The following is a 17,937-nucleotide window of genomic DNA, read 5'->3' as shown; positions in this document are numbered from 1 at the left end:
AAAAAAAACCACAAAATGGTGGCATAAATATATTGATAAAAATATTGTAATAGCTCAGTTCATAACAAATGCAATGTATTATAAGCATTAATAAAAAGTTTGAAATGGGCTGGGGCTCTGTCCCTACTATATCTTCCATGTCTGGGATTGGCTGGGATTCTGTTCCTAGCTTTTCAATTGGTGTATTATGTACTCCAAGCTTCTCCTCTCTATGTCTGTTTCAACGTAATGCTTATTATGCAGCCATCCCAACAAACGAGGTGCAGGATAGATAAATTAAGGGAGCTCCGATGGTGCTTGACTCAAGCAATGCATTTCATACCTAGGTAACAGGTGAGCTTCCTTATTTAGTCATTTCCTCACAAGGCTTGTAACACTGTTCAAATCCCAACTGTACACCACCTACATGGAGTTTACACAACCATCTCATGTTCATGTGCGTTTCCTCTGCAGTCTCCAGCTCTCTCCCACAATCTGAAGTTATGCTCTCACATTGAACTGCAAGTCCACTTTTTGAGTAATTTTGTTCATTACAACTACTCGTTACATTAATCAGGCTTGTTACATAAACATTGATTAATTATTAGATTTGTTTTTCCAAAAGTAATTGAAAGCAAATAAATATTTTGGTCATATTCTTGTATGTTTATGTGAGCTATCTTGTAAAGAAATAGCATATTTAAGTTGCAATAGCATGGAGCAATCAGAAGTACACACACTGTGCCACCATACCATCCACTACACTAAAAGAAAAAGCTGCTCATTTCTCAACTGCTATGGAAATAGATACTCATATTGTCTGCACACATTGTTATTTCCCCACATGCAAGAAATGCCTACTGTAGCTTGACTCCACTATTGTTGTATGTGCCAAAATGTCCACACTGTCACACATATTATTGGGCAAAATTTTTAAAGCTGTACCTTCTGATCATCTAACCCCCTGTGGAATTTGTCAAGACTTGTTTATAACAGTGTATTTAGCAGAACACTTTGTATTTTATAGATTCAGGTAGAACACAAAAGATCTCTTTTATTTAATTGAGCTCAAATTTGTAAAAGATTATTACTAGGCATAAAAATGTATTTGGCTCATGTAATATGTATCTTTCTCTGATCTGTATTACAAACAGAGTTGCTGGCATGGCAATTGGCTCACAAATTTAAAGAGGGTGAGTTTGAATGATTAGTAGTTAACAACATTCAGCTGTTTATGTTTTTACAGTGTGTTGAGAAAAGCCAGCAGATTCCAAAGCGGTAAAGTTATACACTGTATAAAGTATCTTTACAGCCTCCATAGGCTTACCATGAGTGATGTCAATCACTGTTGCTGCTCTGCTTCCCTACAACAGACGTGAACAGCTGAATGAAGTTCTGAAGCTGGAAGGTTCTCAGATTTCTACCCTTTGATAAGGGCAGCATGCAGAAATGTAACTGAGGACACAGATTTAGTGATGAGCATACATACAGGCTCCACCATGCACTTGTGGTAAGCTCTTTCTTTGTGAAACATACAGCATAAACTCTAATTATACTGTATGACTAAATATTGGAATTTTTGAAGCACCCATCTCATGTTGATTATAGTTTAAGAATCTCCGTAAAGAGTCCTATGAAGCACTTACCTCAATGTCTAAACTCCACAATTGTGCACAACATTTTTTATTGGGTTATAGAGTATGAAGCCTCATCAGCAAGTTATACAGTTTAGTGTATAAGTGACACTAATGGTAAAGTATCTGTGGCTCTGCTTAATCTGTGGTATTATGTGACACCAGCTTTGGTGTTGGATTGACTGCAGTTTCAGAGATGCAGAGCTGTTATTTTATATAGTTTGGGGATAGAACTGTGCTGGTGTGCTCTCGGAATCATTTGGTAGATGGCAATCATTTTATTTTATTTAAGTGAAATCTATTGTGGGCAGTGGGGTGTGTGCTTGAACTGAACTCATTACCCAAACTAAAACCTATTTAGCAGGACCACTGGATCACAAAAAAAGGAATTTATTTCAAAACTACATAAATAGAGCACTAGAGACTAATATGTGCAAGAATAATAAGGAAAAGTAAATAACCTGTAGCAAATTCTGGGCCTAAGTACACCAGGAGAACATCCAGAGATGGCTTTTCTAGGAATCCCCCCAAGCAGCGCCAAGTGTCCCTGCCTTACTGATTTCTAAATCTCCTTTACAAAGTCAGTGAATCTCCAGGACACTAGTCCACAGTGTGTATTAAAGAGTCATGGATTGTCCTGGGAGAGGCAACACCTACTCTCCATTGTTCTTCATCGTCATCCATCCATATTTATGTGCCAGAAGTGATTAACCCCATTCCATTATCCATTATTTTGAGGCACTGTACCCCTTTTTTGGTGGGTGCCTTTTATCACTAGCAATATTTCTCACTGTCAGTGCACTTACCACCAGGACATCTTACAGTCCAAGTCCTATCCTGCACTATTGAAAACCTCAGGCAGTCGCCACTCCTACTTGGTCTTCTGTCACACACAAACAATAAAAAGTACACAGATTGGGGCGCACTTAGTATCTCTCTATATAGGGTTTGTTCATTTAGGATTTTTCAGGTACTCCCATTTTGTTCTACATAAGGTTTCATTAATATTTAACTAGCCTGAATGAATGAGTGTGGGTGTTTCTGTAAGTACCCAACAGTACACTGTTCATGTTTAGCTCCTCTTGTTGTGCCTGATGCTGCCAGGTTAGGCTATGGTTCATTATATAACTGTAATAATAATACAAATAACAATAATTAATATTATTTCTTATAGCACCCCTTAGATGTTTGAAATGCCTACTAAAGGATGAATGAACAAATTGTATGTAATTAGTTTAGAATGTGGAGCAAACTGTTTTGGCAACTGAAAATTGGTAATTATATATACTGCCACGCAGATCCTAAGCAGTGAGTGAAAGCTCAGTATGTAATAAATATGAAAACCTCAACAATAAAAGAAATTCCCCAAAACCATAAAAGTCCATAACTCTGTTGCTATGCTTGCCTGATTATGTAACAAAGAATCATGCCTTCAGGTATGTAAAAACAAAACTGACGAACAAAAAAAAATATGCCAACAGATGGAGGCAGACATTGACTTGGCACTTTATGCCACACTCAAAAAGCTGTGCAATACTGTGCTATTCCTCCTAGGATGGCAAAGAAAATGTATGCTTGATTTTAATGTCATCATATCTATCCTGACATGTTTTTGTTTGGGTTAGGTAATATGTGTAGAAAACAGTGAACTCTGAATTACTCAGAATAACATCGTGTCTAATTTTTCTACTTTTACTAATAAGTAATTAAGAAAAGAGAATCAAATTGTTAAAAAATAAAAATCAGAAGTTACAGACCTCTTACAGCACATTCTAGTTTTGGTTATACAGCTTTAAGGAGACACCACCATGAATCTGGACATTTTCTTGCTATCTATCATCAGTTGTAACTTGACATAAAAAGTACTTTCAAGTAGAGATACAGAGCATTCAGCTGAAATGTCCTTATCCACAAATTGAAATTCCCATTTTAATTTTCTTTTAACACAGCACTTTCCTAAGCAATTTTACTTCAATCAATATTTATTTTACATATTAACGCTCACAATATCCACAAATACAAGGTTTCTTACAGAGAAACCACACTAGTTAAATCACTGATCAACAAAGCTAAGTATAATCAGTGATTTAACGTGTTTTTACCAGGTTAGCTGCCCCCCCATTCTTTTTCTTCACCCTGTGTGGTCTTAGGCATCATTTTTCTGTGAAACCTAATTTTTTAATATCATCTGACACCACCTTAAGCCATGTCTTCTGTTGGCCTCCCCACTATCTTCATCCACTCATCCTCTGCCTTTGCTCCACATACTCAAAGTATGGTAGGTGTTGGACTGAGGAGACGTAGACTATTCTCTCCACAACAATTCTCTCTCTTAACTGGGTATTCCACTTCCTCTCACTCCGTGACACTCCACACATCCACGTAACCATGCTCATCTCTCTTCTTTCCAGCTTTGTTATGCTCCACCTTCACCAACCATGTCTCACTACCATAAGCCACATGTAACTCCCAGAATTTCTTACATGCACCTCTCACCCCCATTATCACTGCTGTGCCCACACTTCTGTCAGCACTCAAAATGTTAACTAAGTGGCAGAGCTTCCTTACTTCCTCCAGAAGAAGTTGACTGGCAACATTTAAATTCACACTCAATACAACAGAATTCTTGCACACTTTCTACAAAAACAACAAGTAACATGTGCCACCTACAGACTACCCTTCCTATTACTACATTTTTTTGGACACTCACTTCTAACAACTCGACTGAGTTTCTTCCAACACAGTTACTGCACACATGGCATGGCCATTCCAAAAACCAAAGCAAATAACTGAACAGAAGCTGAGTAAACTAGGTAATACATTTAACAAACTAATAATCACTCCAAAATGCTACAAAAATAAAAAAGATAAAATAGAAAAGTAAATACAGTGGTGTGAAAAACTATTTGCCCCCTTCCTGATTTCTTATTCTTTTGCATGTTTGTCACACAAAATGTTTCCTGATCATCAAACACATTTAACCATTAGTCAAATATAACACAAGTAAACACAAAATGCAGTTTTTTAAATGATGGTTTTTATTATTTAGGAGAAAAAATCCAAACCTACATGGCCCTGTGTGAAAAAGTAATAGCCCCCTGAACCTAATAACTGGTTGGGCCACCCTTAGCAGCAATAACTGCAATCAAGCATTTGCGATAACTTGCAATGAGTCTTTTACAGCGCTCTGGAGGAATTTTGGCCCACTCATCTTTGCAGAATTGTTGTAATTCAGCTTTATTTGAGGGTTTTCTAGCATGAACCGCCTTTTTAAGGTCATGCCATAGCATCTCAATTGGATTCAGGTCAGGACTTTGACTAGGCCACTCCAAAGTCTTCATTTTGTTTTTCTTCAGCCATTCAGAGGTGGATTTGCTGGTGTGTTTTGGGTCATTGTCCTGTTGCAGCCCCCAAGATCGCTTCAGCTTGAGTTGACGAACAGATGGCCGGACATTCTCCTTCAGGATTTTTTCGTAGACAGTAGAATTCATGGTTCCATCTATCACAGCAAGCCTTCCAGGTCCTGAAGCAGCAAAACAACCCCAGACCATCACACTACCACCACCATATTTTACTGTTGGGATGATGTTCTTTTTCTGAAATGCTGTGTTCCTTTTACACCAGATGTAATGGGACATTTGCCTTCCGAAAAGTTCAACTTTTGTCTCATCAGTCCACAAGGTATTTTCCCAAAAGTCTTGGCAATCATTGAGATGTTTCTTAGCACAATTGAGACGAGCCCTAATGTTCTTTTTGCTTAACAGTGGTTTGTGTCTTGAAAATCTGCCATGCAGGCCGTTTTTGCCCAGTCTCTTTCTTATGGTGGAGTCATGAACACTGGCCTTAATTGAGGCAAGTGAGGCCTGCAGTTCTTTAGCCGTTGTCCTTGTGTCTTTGTGACCTCTCGGATGAGTCATCTCTGCGCTCTTGGGGTAATTTTGGTCGGCCGGCCACTCCTGGGAAGGTTCACCACTGTTCCATGTTTTTGCCATTTGTGGATAATGGCTCTCACTGTGGTTCACTGGAGTCCCAAAGCTTTAGAAATGGCTTTATAACCTTTACCAGACTGATAGATCTCAATTACTTCTGTTCTCATTTGTTCCTGAATTTCTTTGGATCTTGGCATGATGTCTAGCTTTTGAGGTGCTTTTGGTCTACTTCTCTGTGTCAGGCAGCTCCTATTTAAGTGATCTCTTGACTGAAACAAGTGCGGCAGTAATCAGGCCTGGGGGTGGCTACGGAAATTGAACTCAGGTGTGATACACCACAGTTAGGTTATTTTTTAACAAGGGGCAATTACTTTTTCACACAGGGCCATGTAGGTTTGGATTTTTGTTCTCCTAAATAATAAAAACCATCATTTAAAAACTGCATTTTGTGTTTACTTGTGTTATATTTGACTAATGGTTAAATGTGTTTGATGATCAGAAACGTGTGTGACAAACAAGCAAAAGAATAAGAAATCAGGAAGGGGGCAAATAGTTTTTCACACCACTGTATTTTTAAATAAAGAATCCTAATATTAAAAAAAACAACAACACAGATTTAAATTGGGGGGCATCTAAAAAAAATCTAAAACCTTGAAATCAAATGAACATTTGAGAAACTTTGACAGACTCTTAAGGTAACATAATGTGAAAATATCCTGCTCAGACAAGGAGAGCCACTGACAGTGTTAGGGAAGTGAATGTCCCGATAGTCAGACTCAGGCTTGATTAGGCATTAAATAGGAGCTCACGTGACTGCCCTGATAGTAGAACATTGGCATGATTAGGGAGAGACGCCCCATAAGGTCATTCTTTAAAACAGAATAAGTAAATAAGAAAAAAAAAATAATAATAATTAAATAAGAAAAATATTAACAAATAATACAATAATAATAATAAAAAATTACATTTAAAAAGTAATAAGTGCAAATGAAAACGCATTACAATAACTAATCTCCTTGGTGTTAACCCTGAACATGACTTGGGCTTGGAATTCTATGTAACTACTGTGAAGCCAGAGTCAGACTCAGGGTGATGTGTAATGATCCGCTTTACAGCATTAAGCCCACACAACTCTCTGTATAGTATTTTGCTGCCATCTGATAGATAAAATAACATTATGCTACAGAAACCCCTGAATATTTCTATGCATTTTGACACTCTGGTGTAACTCATCAATATTCATGAGTGGGATGTAGCCTTCAATCAAAACTGATTGGTGTGTAATTGAGAAGCAGTAAAGCCAGATTTACAACAAACTGAAACTGTACCTTTAGTTGAATCAATCAATAATACTGACAATTGGTCATCAGATGTTGACACCAATAGTGAAACTGATGCATACGGCACTGCACAACCAAACCGCCCAGTGAATTCAGTCACCTGAAAGTTCATTGCACAACTAGATGTATGGCCAAAAGGCAAAAGGATTGTGATCATGTAGTAAGACAAATAAAAATGTTAGCCCCTAAGCACTGTCCACAATGCAGCAAGTGTTGCTCATGTCTGGAGAAATATGGAAGTCAGTAAGCCTTGCACTGTGGTAGCCTAAAAACAACATAAGGAGCACATTAACCACAGTTCTCACATTCTACCCTCTCGTGCACAAGCAACAGGAAAAATATTACAAGAAAAGTGCGTAAAGAAACACGATTCTCCTGTTCCTACTTAGATGCTGAGATATGCATTAATGACTATTTCAAAACATTTCACGCAAAGAATGTGTACTAAATCTGCATCTGTACATCAGGCATTCAAGGCAGCCTGCTCATGTATAATGCTCAGTGGTATGGTGACCCCCTATTGCCACTACTGGCACATATAGTAATAACTGCTCTGTTGCAGAGCCCTGCAATGCCATCTTTTCCTGGCTTGCAATGCTTGTGCTGAATAAGTACATTAGCGTATGCATAAAAATGGAAATATTAATTGTAGAGTGGGATATGTGAAGTATACTTCAGCAATTTTTGGACTGCATGTTGTGTCAACACTTTCTTCCATTAGATGCCTGATAAGATGATTTGGTGAGGATCAGCATTGTGGTAAAAAATAACAAAGACGTACGTAATTTTCAACATTTTGCTTTTGCATTTTACTGAATTGCTTTCGCAGACCTTAAGGGAACACAGTATTAGGTCACTTTTATTGCATTCTCTCTCTCTGCAATACCTGAATTCTGGTGGTAAAAGAAGAGGGTTTGCCAATTTGCACACTGACCCTATCAGATTGACATGTTATGAGAATTCAATAATGGCAGTGGTTTCAGTTTTGAATGCTACACATGCATGCCACAGGAAAAGCTGTAAAGTGAGTAATAGCTTATTGTTTTACTTCTAAATGTGGACTTGCTATGGAAGAAATAAAGAAAATGAATAAGTTGAGGGGTGGATTTGAAATACAAGAAGGCTGCAAACAAAAGTGCTCTGTTATATACTACACTGTAAGAAAACAACCGAGAAGGTCAAAGGTGGTCCAACCACCAGGTGAACTAAGCAGGTGCCTACAGTGCTCTGGTTTGAAGGAACTGGAAGGATGTGTTAGTGTTTGCATAGAAGGATACAGTCTGTAAAATGTGATTATTGAAGGATTCAGTTGTTTTACAATAATCTGCTAAATGGTTTTGTTTTAATTGTATGAATTTTTTTCTGCAATTGTATTTCACTACTGCAAGTTTAGCTGAGTGGGTAAAACTTCTGGCTATTTTGTGTGTTCTCAGATGAAAGCCTTTATCACATGTTTGAGAAGAGCAGAGGCGATAACTGTGACTACATCCAATTAAAACTGAAATAAAATGATACACTTAATTAGTATTTATTTTAATTTTGTCAATAATATCTGACAACATATGGAAGTAATCATGAGGAAAACAGAACATGATTAATGACTTTTACATTCAGATTATATAGTAAATATATGAATAACTGCCAATACAAGCAAACTAATTTGGCAGCGATGTCCTTGGCTATATCAACCCAATTATATGTAGACCGAATGGAATAAACATATTGTGTTTCACTATATAATGTTATATTCCAATAAGAATCCAGTTTGTACTGATTGTAATAATCACAGTATTCTATAACAGAATAAATGTAATTAGTTTGAGGCATTGTTGTATAGTGGTTAAGGCACTTGATTGGAAACTACAAGACTGCCAGTTCAGTCCTTGACTTAAATCACTTCACTTGCCTGGGCTTAGGGTTGCTAAAAAATAACCATTTGAACAGCTGAAACACATGCTGATCTTGTAAGGAACCTTGGATGAATGAATTAGCCAAAAATACAACAATTGTAATAATTAACTGGTGAACTTCAACTGGCATGCAAAGGACTGGAGCCCCATAGAGGGTTTCTACTTACCATGAGGTTGAACTGGTTTAAGCAGGTTTAAAAATGTCACATACTATGTTATTGAAGTTGACCAACATGGTAAACCTTTCCTGTTGAGATTTACAATAAGAGATCCACACACATCTTAAGGTTACTACCATTTCTACAGGGTGGAAAAATAATGGACTTCACTTTCTGAGCTACATAAATCTGACTAGTTCAAAGGACATCTGTCAGTGCAGGATGAAAGCATAATTGAATTGCCTTTAGCATGTCGTTTCCCTAATTCTCTTGCACTACCCCCTTGTGTAAAATTGTTATCCGTATTAGCAGTTATCCTACTTCTCACACTAATACAGCAAATTTACACCAGACCTATCATCAGTGGCAATTAAAGCCACAACTTAAAAAAATAATTAGTTTCTCCCTGAGAGAAAAAAAGACCATCTTGATCTGCTGAGCAAAATCAACATTTCCTGAGCCCAACAGGCTGCTGTCATTCTTGTTCAGTCACTTTTAACAGGTTCTCACCTCCTATAATCTTGACTTTAGCTTGCTATCTGTGGTGAGAGCATCCTACATGTCATACCTTTTCTCATTGTGTCCTTCTGGCATTCACATGCTTCCTTAAAGTTGAACCCACAACACAAGGACTTCAAGCCCCCTTACAGAGCAGAAAATCATAAACCTAACCTTTAGCTACACCTCATACTCTCAAGAAAGTAATATACTTCTTTTACATGGAGGGGGTATTGATATCTCTACAACTCCCTTAGGTTAGTTGCACACTGTTATATTTTGATTTAAAAATGGTGTTTTTAAAGGAAAACAATCTCTTTCCATACTAGTGTTTTCACATTGTTTACAAATGTATCTAAGTCCACAATAAAACAACCGAAAAGACATGTAACATAGATGTTTGCCTACACTAGGCAAGTGCGCATTGGTGGAAAAATCTTTGGAGGGGTGGTAAACATTGCTGGCCACAGGATTTATCACAAAAATGTAGAGACCAGTATACTATTTGCCTTTAATGCATGTAAGAAGCAATTTAACTTTTGTATGTCGACTATGTTGGAATATAGTTTTCCTCCTTGAAGGGTGACCAGTCAGGTAATGAGACATTGTAGTGAGCAGGAACCAATCAGGGATGGGCCATATAATAAGCATGAACCAAACAAATACAGTCCACGTTTATTGCCCATTCCACATTACAATATTGAGGCTGCGATTTTAGAAGTATATGGGTCTGGAGGGTATTTTCAAAAGTCTTCATTTTTTTTTTTAATTGGATGAAAGGCAGAAATGGAGACTAATATCTGCATTTGTAAACAAAAGCATAAGAGTGTAGATATGACTTTGATGTTTTTTGATCTCACACTAATTTCCCTGCCACACCTCCCTGTGCTCACTGTATGTAGCCACCCTCTCTGTACTCACATAGCAGCAGAGTGTCTCTCTCTCTCTCTCTCTCTCTCCCTCTGTCTATTTTTCCCTCTTCCCAGCACACTCCAAGGTCAGCAGAAGGATCCCACCTTTTAACTCCCAACACAAGCACCACTAAAAATTTAGCAACTTTAAACTGCTTTCAGTATGAAGTCACAAGAGGAAAATACATTTGTTGCCAACTTTTTCTGTCGATAAAGGGTTGGCTTCCAAAGGAGTTTTTTTTTTTTTGCAATTCTGGCAAAAGTGATCTTTTAAATGACTAGTGATAGACAGATGTATGCTATCTAACACCACATAATCCTTTCCAACAGGCAAAATGTTACTTGTCTCTACAGTATTTGGAACTAAAAGTCAAAGGGTTGGAGGCAAGTCTGACACTGAAGCAACTGCTAACTGAAATTTCTGAAATTCTGAACATTTCTTAAAAGAAAGAATGATTATTCCATTTCAGGCAGGATTTTTGTCACAATTGGCCAAGAAATTGTTTAGGTAGTCTGTAATCAATTATAAAGGATAACCTATTGATTTTGGTAGCACAGAAGTGGTATTTCTAAGCTTTCACAAACATCCTGAGGTGTAAGGAGACAAAGAAAAGTTTTCAAAGAGGAAAGTACGAGAAAGGTTTACAATTAAGATCCTCCTATGAAATTCACTTCTTGAAATAGGAGAAGGCAAACTGCTATGCACTTTTGGGGCATTGATGGGCCATCACCAAATCCTATGGATGATCAAAATAATAAATGGGATGTTATTAAGAAAACAAGTAAACCAACTGAGCAGGGAAAAGAAGAATACATAAAGCAAGTGGTCCCATGAAACACACATAATGTCTGACCATTCCAAGGGGTAACAAGCCCATTAACACTTTGCTGTTCTCACCAGAAACGGGTACTTTCCTTCCTCCTGCCTGTTGAGCCCTTATCACCAGCTACCTTCCCCATTGTATTGGTTGGAACAGGTCCGGGAACAATTTTGGGTAATCCTTCATAAATTCCTACAGATTACCCAGCTACCATTAAAAAGCCTCACCTTAAAAAGTCTCCCAACAGCATCAGGATTTGTTGCAGGCTCCCTATGCTATAGAGAGTGACTGAGACAGCCAGGCTGTCTGTACTCTCCCACTGTGGTCATGCAAGTCCATCCACCAGCGTCCTCTAGTGGCCTGGGGAACATTTACAAAAATTGCAAAATTATCATCAATCACATCCTTTACACTGCACTATTTTCAGTTGCGGAAATCACAAGTAAGGTTAATTTTATATTTCACGTGATCCAGGAAAGTAGAAAATACATAAAATATTTATATTGCAAATCTAGTTAATTTGATTTACTTTACAGGCAAGCAATTGGGAACAGGGAAATACAGGATAATTAATCTGTCATGTCAAGATAAGGACACTCACCTTCTGATGTCGTTCGTAGCTCATAACTTTCCATTGATGATACCTCCAATGTTTTCTAAAAATGCATCTTTTCTGATATTGATTGATCAGTTTGAGGTTTAGTCTTAGGTAGTCACTTTTACAGATCTAAAATCTGATTTCAATAATCCCATAAGGCCTTGTAAGGACATATTTTACAGATGTAAATGTAAGTATAAATCCTCCCTTGGAATGTGGCCATCTAATCAGTTTGTGTCAGTGTGAGCAATTCTACACATTACTGAGAAATTCCCCAGCAACACACTGCCTGCTTGCTAAGACACTGGCTACTATCGTATTCTGCATTATACATAGGCAAAATATTACACACAAACATTATGACTGCTTTCTCTATTACATGTGTTATTGCTGGTGGTACTAAAATTTCAACAAAAATACATATTTCACAAAGACACAACAGGAAGCACATTATGTCCCCCTTAATCTATTGATTAGCCTAGCACAGAAGAACCTTTATGGTAGAAGAAAAAACTTAAAATGTTGTTTCTCAGTTATACTGTTACTTATATGAATATACACTTTGGTTGAAATGTGTTCTCAAATGCTGTTAATGCAGGTTGAAATTATGAATGTCTATTATATTTACTTCTACGGTCTCAGTAAGGTGAAGAATTTCTGCCTTCTCATTTGAAGCTAAAGAAATGGACAAGAAGACAAGAAGTAGTGAAAGAACCTTTGCTGAAATACTATCATTGGCTCTGTTTTCAATAAGAATAATAATAAAATAAAACGTATACCCCATTTATTATTAATGACTGTCCAGAAAAGCCATTTGGAAATTAGACTACAAAACAAAACTACAATAGACAAAGCAACCATTACTTATAAAGCCAATCCCCATGTTACTGCAATATGTACTGCAGATATATCAAACTCAATTTCACCTGATAGTTTCTTAAGCTGGAAATAAGTCTCATAAGTACTGGCCAGGTTTTCTCTAGGTCATAGAAGTTGAAAAGATGAAGTAAGTAAGCAAGCCAATATCTGACAAATACCTGTATACAAGTTATCAATGTAAACGTACAATATAAAGGATAGCACTTTTGGGGGTAGACATGTTGTACACTAATGGCCTACTTTGAGACAATTATAACCAATATAAAAATAAATCATAAAAAAACAAATGCATTTTGAGATAAGTCAAAAATAACAACTAGCTTCTTTAATTATACTCTCACAGGTTACATGAAATACTTATGGTGAGCTCAATGCACTAGCCTCATCAGTTTCTTTGAGGAGTTGGTGCATTCTCACTGTATTTATTATATGTGGTTTTCACCTGATTTACCTGTTTCCTCAAATATCCTGAAGACAAGAATGTTAGACTAACTGGCATCTATTAATTTGCTTAAAAGGAGTGACTGTGAAAGTGACCTGTAATGGACTTATGTCCTGTTCAAAGTTGGATTCTGATTCATTCACAATGATTAAGAGATTGCAAAATTGCTTTCCACAATATGTTAATTTGAAAAGGAAGCTCAAATGATGGATTGACAGATGTACAATAAAAAGGGACATGATGCTTACTGCTTATATGGTACTGTACACGACCTTTGGGTTACTCGGTGACGCTGATGTAGTCTGAAAACATGACTCCAATTTTTCAAACGAAGAAGAAACTTCTTTACCATGGAGGTATGAGAAAGCGTGTGATGCTTTAGGTCATATAATTGAAAAAGATTAGAATTTCATTAAGTTGTGAGATTTAAAATGGCATGCAACAAAGTACCAGAGTTTTCAAGATCCACATATATAATCCTCAATCCAAACTTGATGCTCTAACACTGTTGACAATAGTAAAGCTAATGTTCATCATGTTAAAAGGGCCTATTAAACTATTTTGTAAATCTGCCCTGGATTACAAAGTACTGACCTGTATAATTACACAGAGCATGATACAGTACATATGGCCTATGACATCTTCATTTTAAAATTGTTAGGCAATAAAGCTCTGAATCATGGATGCTCGTCCTGTATTAAGTTTGGAGTTTGAGATAATTTTATTTTCTCTACTTTGCCAGGAAGAGAATTCATTAGGCTTTGGTATTAATCTTATATTTAAACAGATAATATTTATGTTCACTTCATATTTTTCCAGAAATATGTTAAATTTCTTTCGGGCTTCCTTCATTCTTGGCACAAGATATTACATGGCAAGTTCTTTCAACAACGGCAAGACACAAACCTTTGCACATTTAAAATGGACAAATTGGTTATTTAGAAGTAAACTGTTACCAAAGTTTTTAAGAAGTGCCATTGGTAAATGCACCCTTTTGAAGTGTTTATTTGCACATGTATATGAATGAGTGAAGTTTTCTTATACCCCTAAATTTAGCAAGTCTTGGCAAAATACAACAACACAGTGTTGTCTGCTGCTGCTGCTGCTGCTGCTGCTGCTGCTGCATCATTATGGCAGCATTAATATAATGTGATTATCTATTAAGCACTGTCCTATAACCCTGATAACCTGCTGAAATGATGACACATTACAATGTTTGGATATTTTTAATGATTAATACAGCATGTGATAACTGCAAAAAGAAGATCTGTGGACAGATATTCTTTGAATCTCTGTTTACTCTAGGAAGGTGTTAAAGTAATACACTTCAATGCAAGCAGAAATCTTGGCCAACTCTCTAAGGCTCTAGGTTACAGGTAGTAACTTTATTAGTGCACAACCGAGAGCAGGTCAGTTAGTCTATCTGAGCTCCCAATGCTCGAATCGCTGTAAATGTAATTTGCTTTAGAAGCACGCATAATATGAAAGGCAATAAGTAAAATTATGAGGGGATGTATTAGAAAAAGTAAAAAGTAAAGTAAAAATTGTTTGATCAGTAGAGCAAAATAAAAGGATCGATATATCAGTCTACTGGAAATTACATGCTACCTACCTACAGTACACTGCAGACCTCAGGAAACATCATATTTGGCTTTTGCTGCATACAAGAATACTCACAATTCTGTAATGTCTCCACACTAGTGCCAGACAGCAGTCAAGTGTCCACATTTGATACATGCTGCACAGGGCTTTTTATACTGCAAATAACATTATAATTGGGCAGATGACTTTAAAATGGAAGGAAAAGTAATTCATGAGAATGCCTTTGCTTAATTTGCTAAGCAAGCAACACCAACATCACTTATACTACTGTATAATTTTATATATATAATTTGCAGTGACTTCATTTAAGCTATGCATAAATGAGTACTGATTTGCCCTTTATTCCACATCTGAGATGAAGTTTTAGTCCTCCCACCACAGGCCACATGTAGTAGGAATCTAAATGACTGATATTATTTTCACATACAAAAAATTGTTATTCCTCAACGTGAATTAACCATCTACAGTAAAAGATATCCAACAAATTTACACCAGTACAACAGAGCATGGGTTTACACTTAAAGGTTACTATAGCTCTCACCAAAGATCTGAATCCAAATCTTGGTCATCACTCTCTCAGTATTGCCACACACTGGACACAAAAGTTGTGCTATTTAGGTTGTGATGTCACCACCTCACTGTAATAGATTAACATGCCAAATACTTGCATGTGCCATCATTTGCAATCCTTGTTGGTGATGCCATTCACATCTCAGACCTTTTTGAGCAGTGCGACTTATCACAAACCTGTGATAGCAATCCATATCTAGCTCTCTCCCAATCATCCTGGATTCAGCACATCAGGGTTTCAAAAGGCTGAGTAAATAGATAGATAGATAGATAGATAGATAGATAGATAGATAGATAGATAGATAGATAGATAGATAGATAGATAGATAGATAGATAGATAGATAGATAGATAGATAGATAGATAGATACTTTATTAACCCCAAGGGGATTATGCACATCTTCTGTAAGACCAAAGATCCAACATTGGTTGTTATCTTTGGAGTCAGTGCTGTCACTACACTGTAAAATATTCTCATGTCAAGCACCATTACAAGTCCATACTGAGCAGAACAGTATGCTCAGGAGACAGAGAATTCGGGACTAGTAAGGATGTGTGATTTCTGAGTCATTTAACAACAAGGAATTGATGACCTATATTTAATTACAATGACAGACCTTGGAATTAATTTGTGATGAAATGTAATCATGCCATCCTATAATTATTTATGTGGTGATGAGCATGCACAGAGTACAATTAAGTTTTGCAAATGCACAATCATTGCTATGCGAGTAAATAGTTTAGATTCAAGGCGCTCCAAAACAGACTAACGCCTACATGGCAGTGCACTTGTGAATTGAAACTTCTGGTCCTAAAGCAGTGTCCATCTCTATCTGGCACTGTATATAGTATGTCACCACCAAAAGAAAAAAAAAAAAACTGTAGCCTAAACACAATTTATTTTAAACTCCTGGAGAAATAATGTGATTTTGAAGAGGAAGAGAAGGAATTGAAAAGTATGCAGCAAAATAAGGGTATTACATATAATGGTGGGAACTTTGCAAAACTTGACACTCATAAACTGTATATATTATAGGAATGTAAATGTAAAGAATAGTGTGCAAGAGTAAGTTAAATTGAATTGAATGTTGTAAATACTTAATTGCTACATATGTATGTATGTGTGTGTGTGCGCGTGTGCATGTGTGTGTGTATATATATATATATATGTGTGTGTGTGTGTGTGTGATTATATATATACAATCACATACAAAGCAAATGAAATCCAACAATAAAAGTACAGAACATGTACCATCAGTGCTTCACATAAAGGAAAAATCAGCATGAAGAGATGTAAATTGTAAAGCCAGAAGAATGTTCCGTAGATGATTTTTTGTTCAAGTCTTATTCCATTACAAGCGTAATGTCATTAAACGATTCAATATACTTTAAGCAACAGCTGCAAAGGCAGAAAGAAAATCATAACAACATATTCAGACAAGAAAAAAAAACATACTCCAAAGCCCCTATTGTTAAAGCAGCTGCTGCAGAATACTACTGCATAAGAAGAGCAAGGCATCATCTACGTTCACTTAGCTCCTTGTGATCTTCAGCCGCTAACAACTCTAATACGATTATTTCAAGTTATCCTTTTATAGCTGAATTCTGGAGTAAGACACTGTACACTACACACTGTACTCTACATCTCTATTGCCAAACACCCTGAACTGTTTGCATACCTGTTTACCCTGAGTGCCATACTGTAAGCCGCATTGCAATAAATAGGCTCCTTTCATCATTTTACACAAAGTCATTTTAACAAACAAGAGAATACACAAGGCAACACTCTGTGTTCTGGGTATTATGTGATTTGAGATTCCAGCTATTGCCTCCATCCAGAAAATACAATCCTCCTACAAAAAGAATGGCTTCCCACAGTGCCAGCATCATTCTTCAAGAGGCAGGGCATTTGGCCTGATGTGCTCATGCAGACAGGGCTGCCCAGGCATAATGTGATGCCAGTGCCTCAGCAGCAGAAATACAGCCTAAGACATTACTGACTGCAACATGAGAAAAATAAAAGCATAGAGGTCTGTACTTACTGTGTCTGTCAGTCTCAGTCCTTGTGTATGTTCCTGGATTGCCGTTTGCTGCTGGCTGCCACAGAGAGTTGAGACACTCCGTACTCACATTTAGCAGCAGAGCGTAGTTCACACACTCTCTCTCTCTTCCTCTGTCTATTTTTCCCTCTTCCCGGCTCACTCCAAGGTCAGCAGAAGGATCCCACTAGCACTCTCTGGCTCCTCCCACTGAGCAGGCTAGTAGGCTTTGCCAGGCCCTTTCTCTTTTTTTTCCTCTCTACAGACAGTACACCATCATTATAATTACCATCATAAGCCAGATTAACCCCCTGACTGCTGAGCCACAGCACAGACAGATTAACCCTGCCTCTCTGCTCCTGCTGACAGGATGATTTCAGTCTACAATGAATTGAACAAAACAGAAGAACACAATATTCACTCCTCACATTTCTTTGCTAAGTCTACCATCTTGCAAGAAGAGTACAGAGTGACGCTAATCCAGGAGACATGCAGTGCCTGCCTGTTTTCATTTCGAATCATCGTCTCATCTTAACTGACCCAGTTATTTAGTCATGTGGAGAAATGAAAAACTTCTACTCCATCCAACATTCTGCCAGGGATTCATAAATAAACATGTTTAAGTATG

The 17,937-nt window shown here is 37.2% G+C and overlaps 1 protein-coding gene across 21 annotated transcripts in view; it reads right to left on the bottom strand.

The window, feature by feature from the left end:
* Positions 1-17,724, bottom strand: part of LOC120533808 (protein-methionine sulfoxide oxidase mical3a-like) — a 457,937-nt gene extending 440,213 nt beyond the window's left edge. For 10 of the 21 annotated variants that reach the window (XM_039760784.1, XM_039760791.1, XM_039760789.1 and 7 more), the window contains exon 1: positions 17,313-17,670. The gene's annotated coding sequence lies outside the window, so the exon portion shown is untranslated. Of the gene's footprint in view, positions 1-17,312 lie in introns of all 21 variants that reach the window. The other 11 variants (XM_039760798.1, XM_039760801.1, XM_039760800.1 and 8 more) reach the window with 6 other exon arrangements.
* Between the last annotated feature and the right edge of the window lie 213 nt (positions 17,725-17,937).

Source organism: Polypterus senegalus, chromosome 8 (assembly GCF_016835505.1).
Source record: "Polypterus senegalus isolate Bchr_013 chromosome 8, ASM1683550v1, whole genome shotgun sequence".
In the NCBI taxonomy this organism is placed as follows: Eukaryota; Metazoa; Chordata; class Cladistia; order Polypteriformes; family Polypteridae; genus Polypterus; species Polypterus senegalus.
Note: the sequence above shows the minus strand (reverse complement) of the source record. Positions and strands in the feature narration are given on the sequence as shown.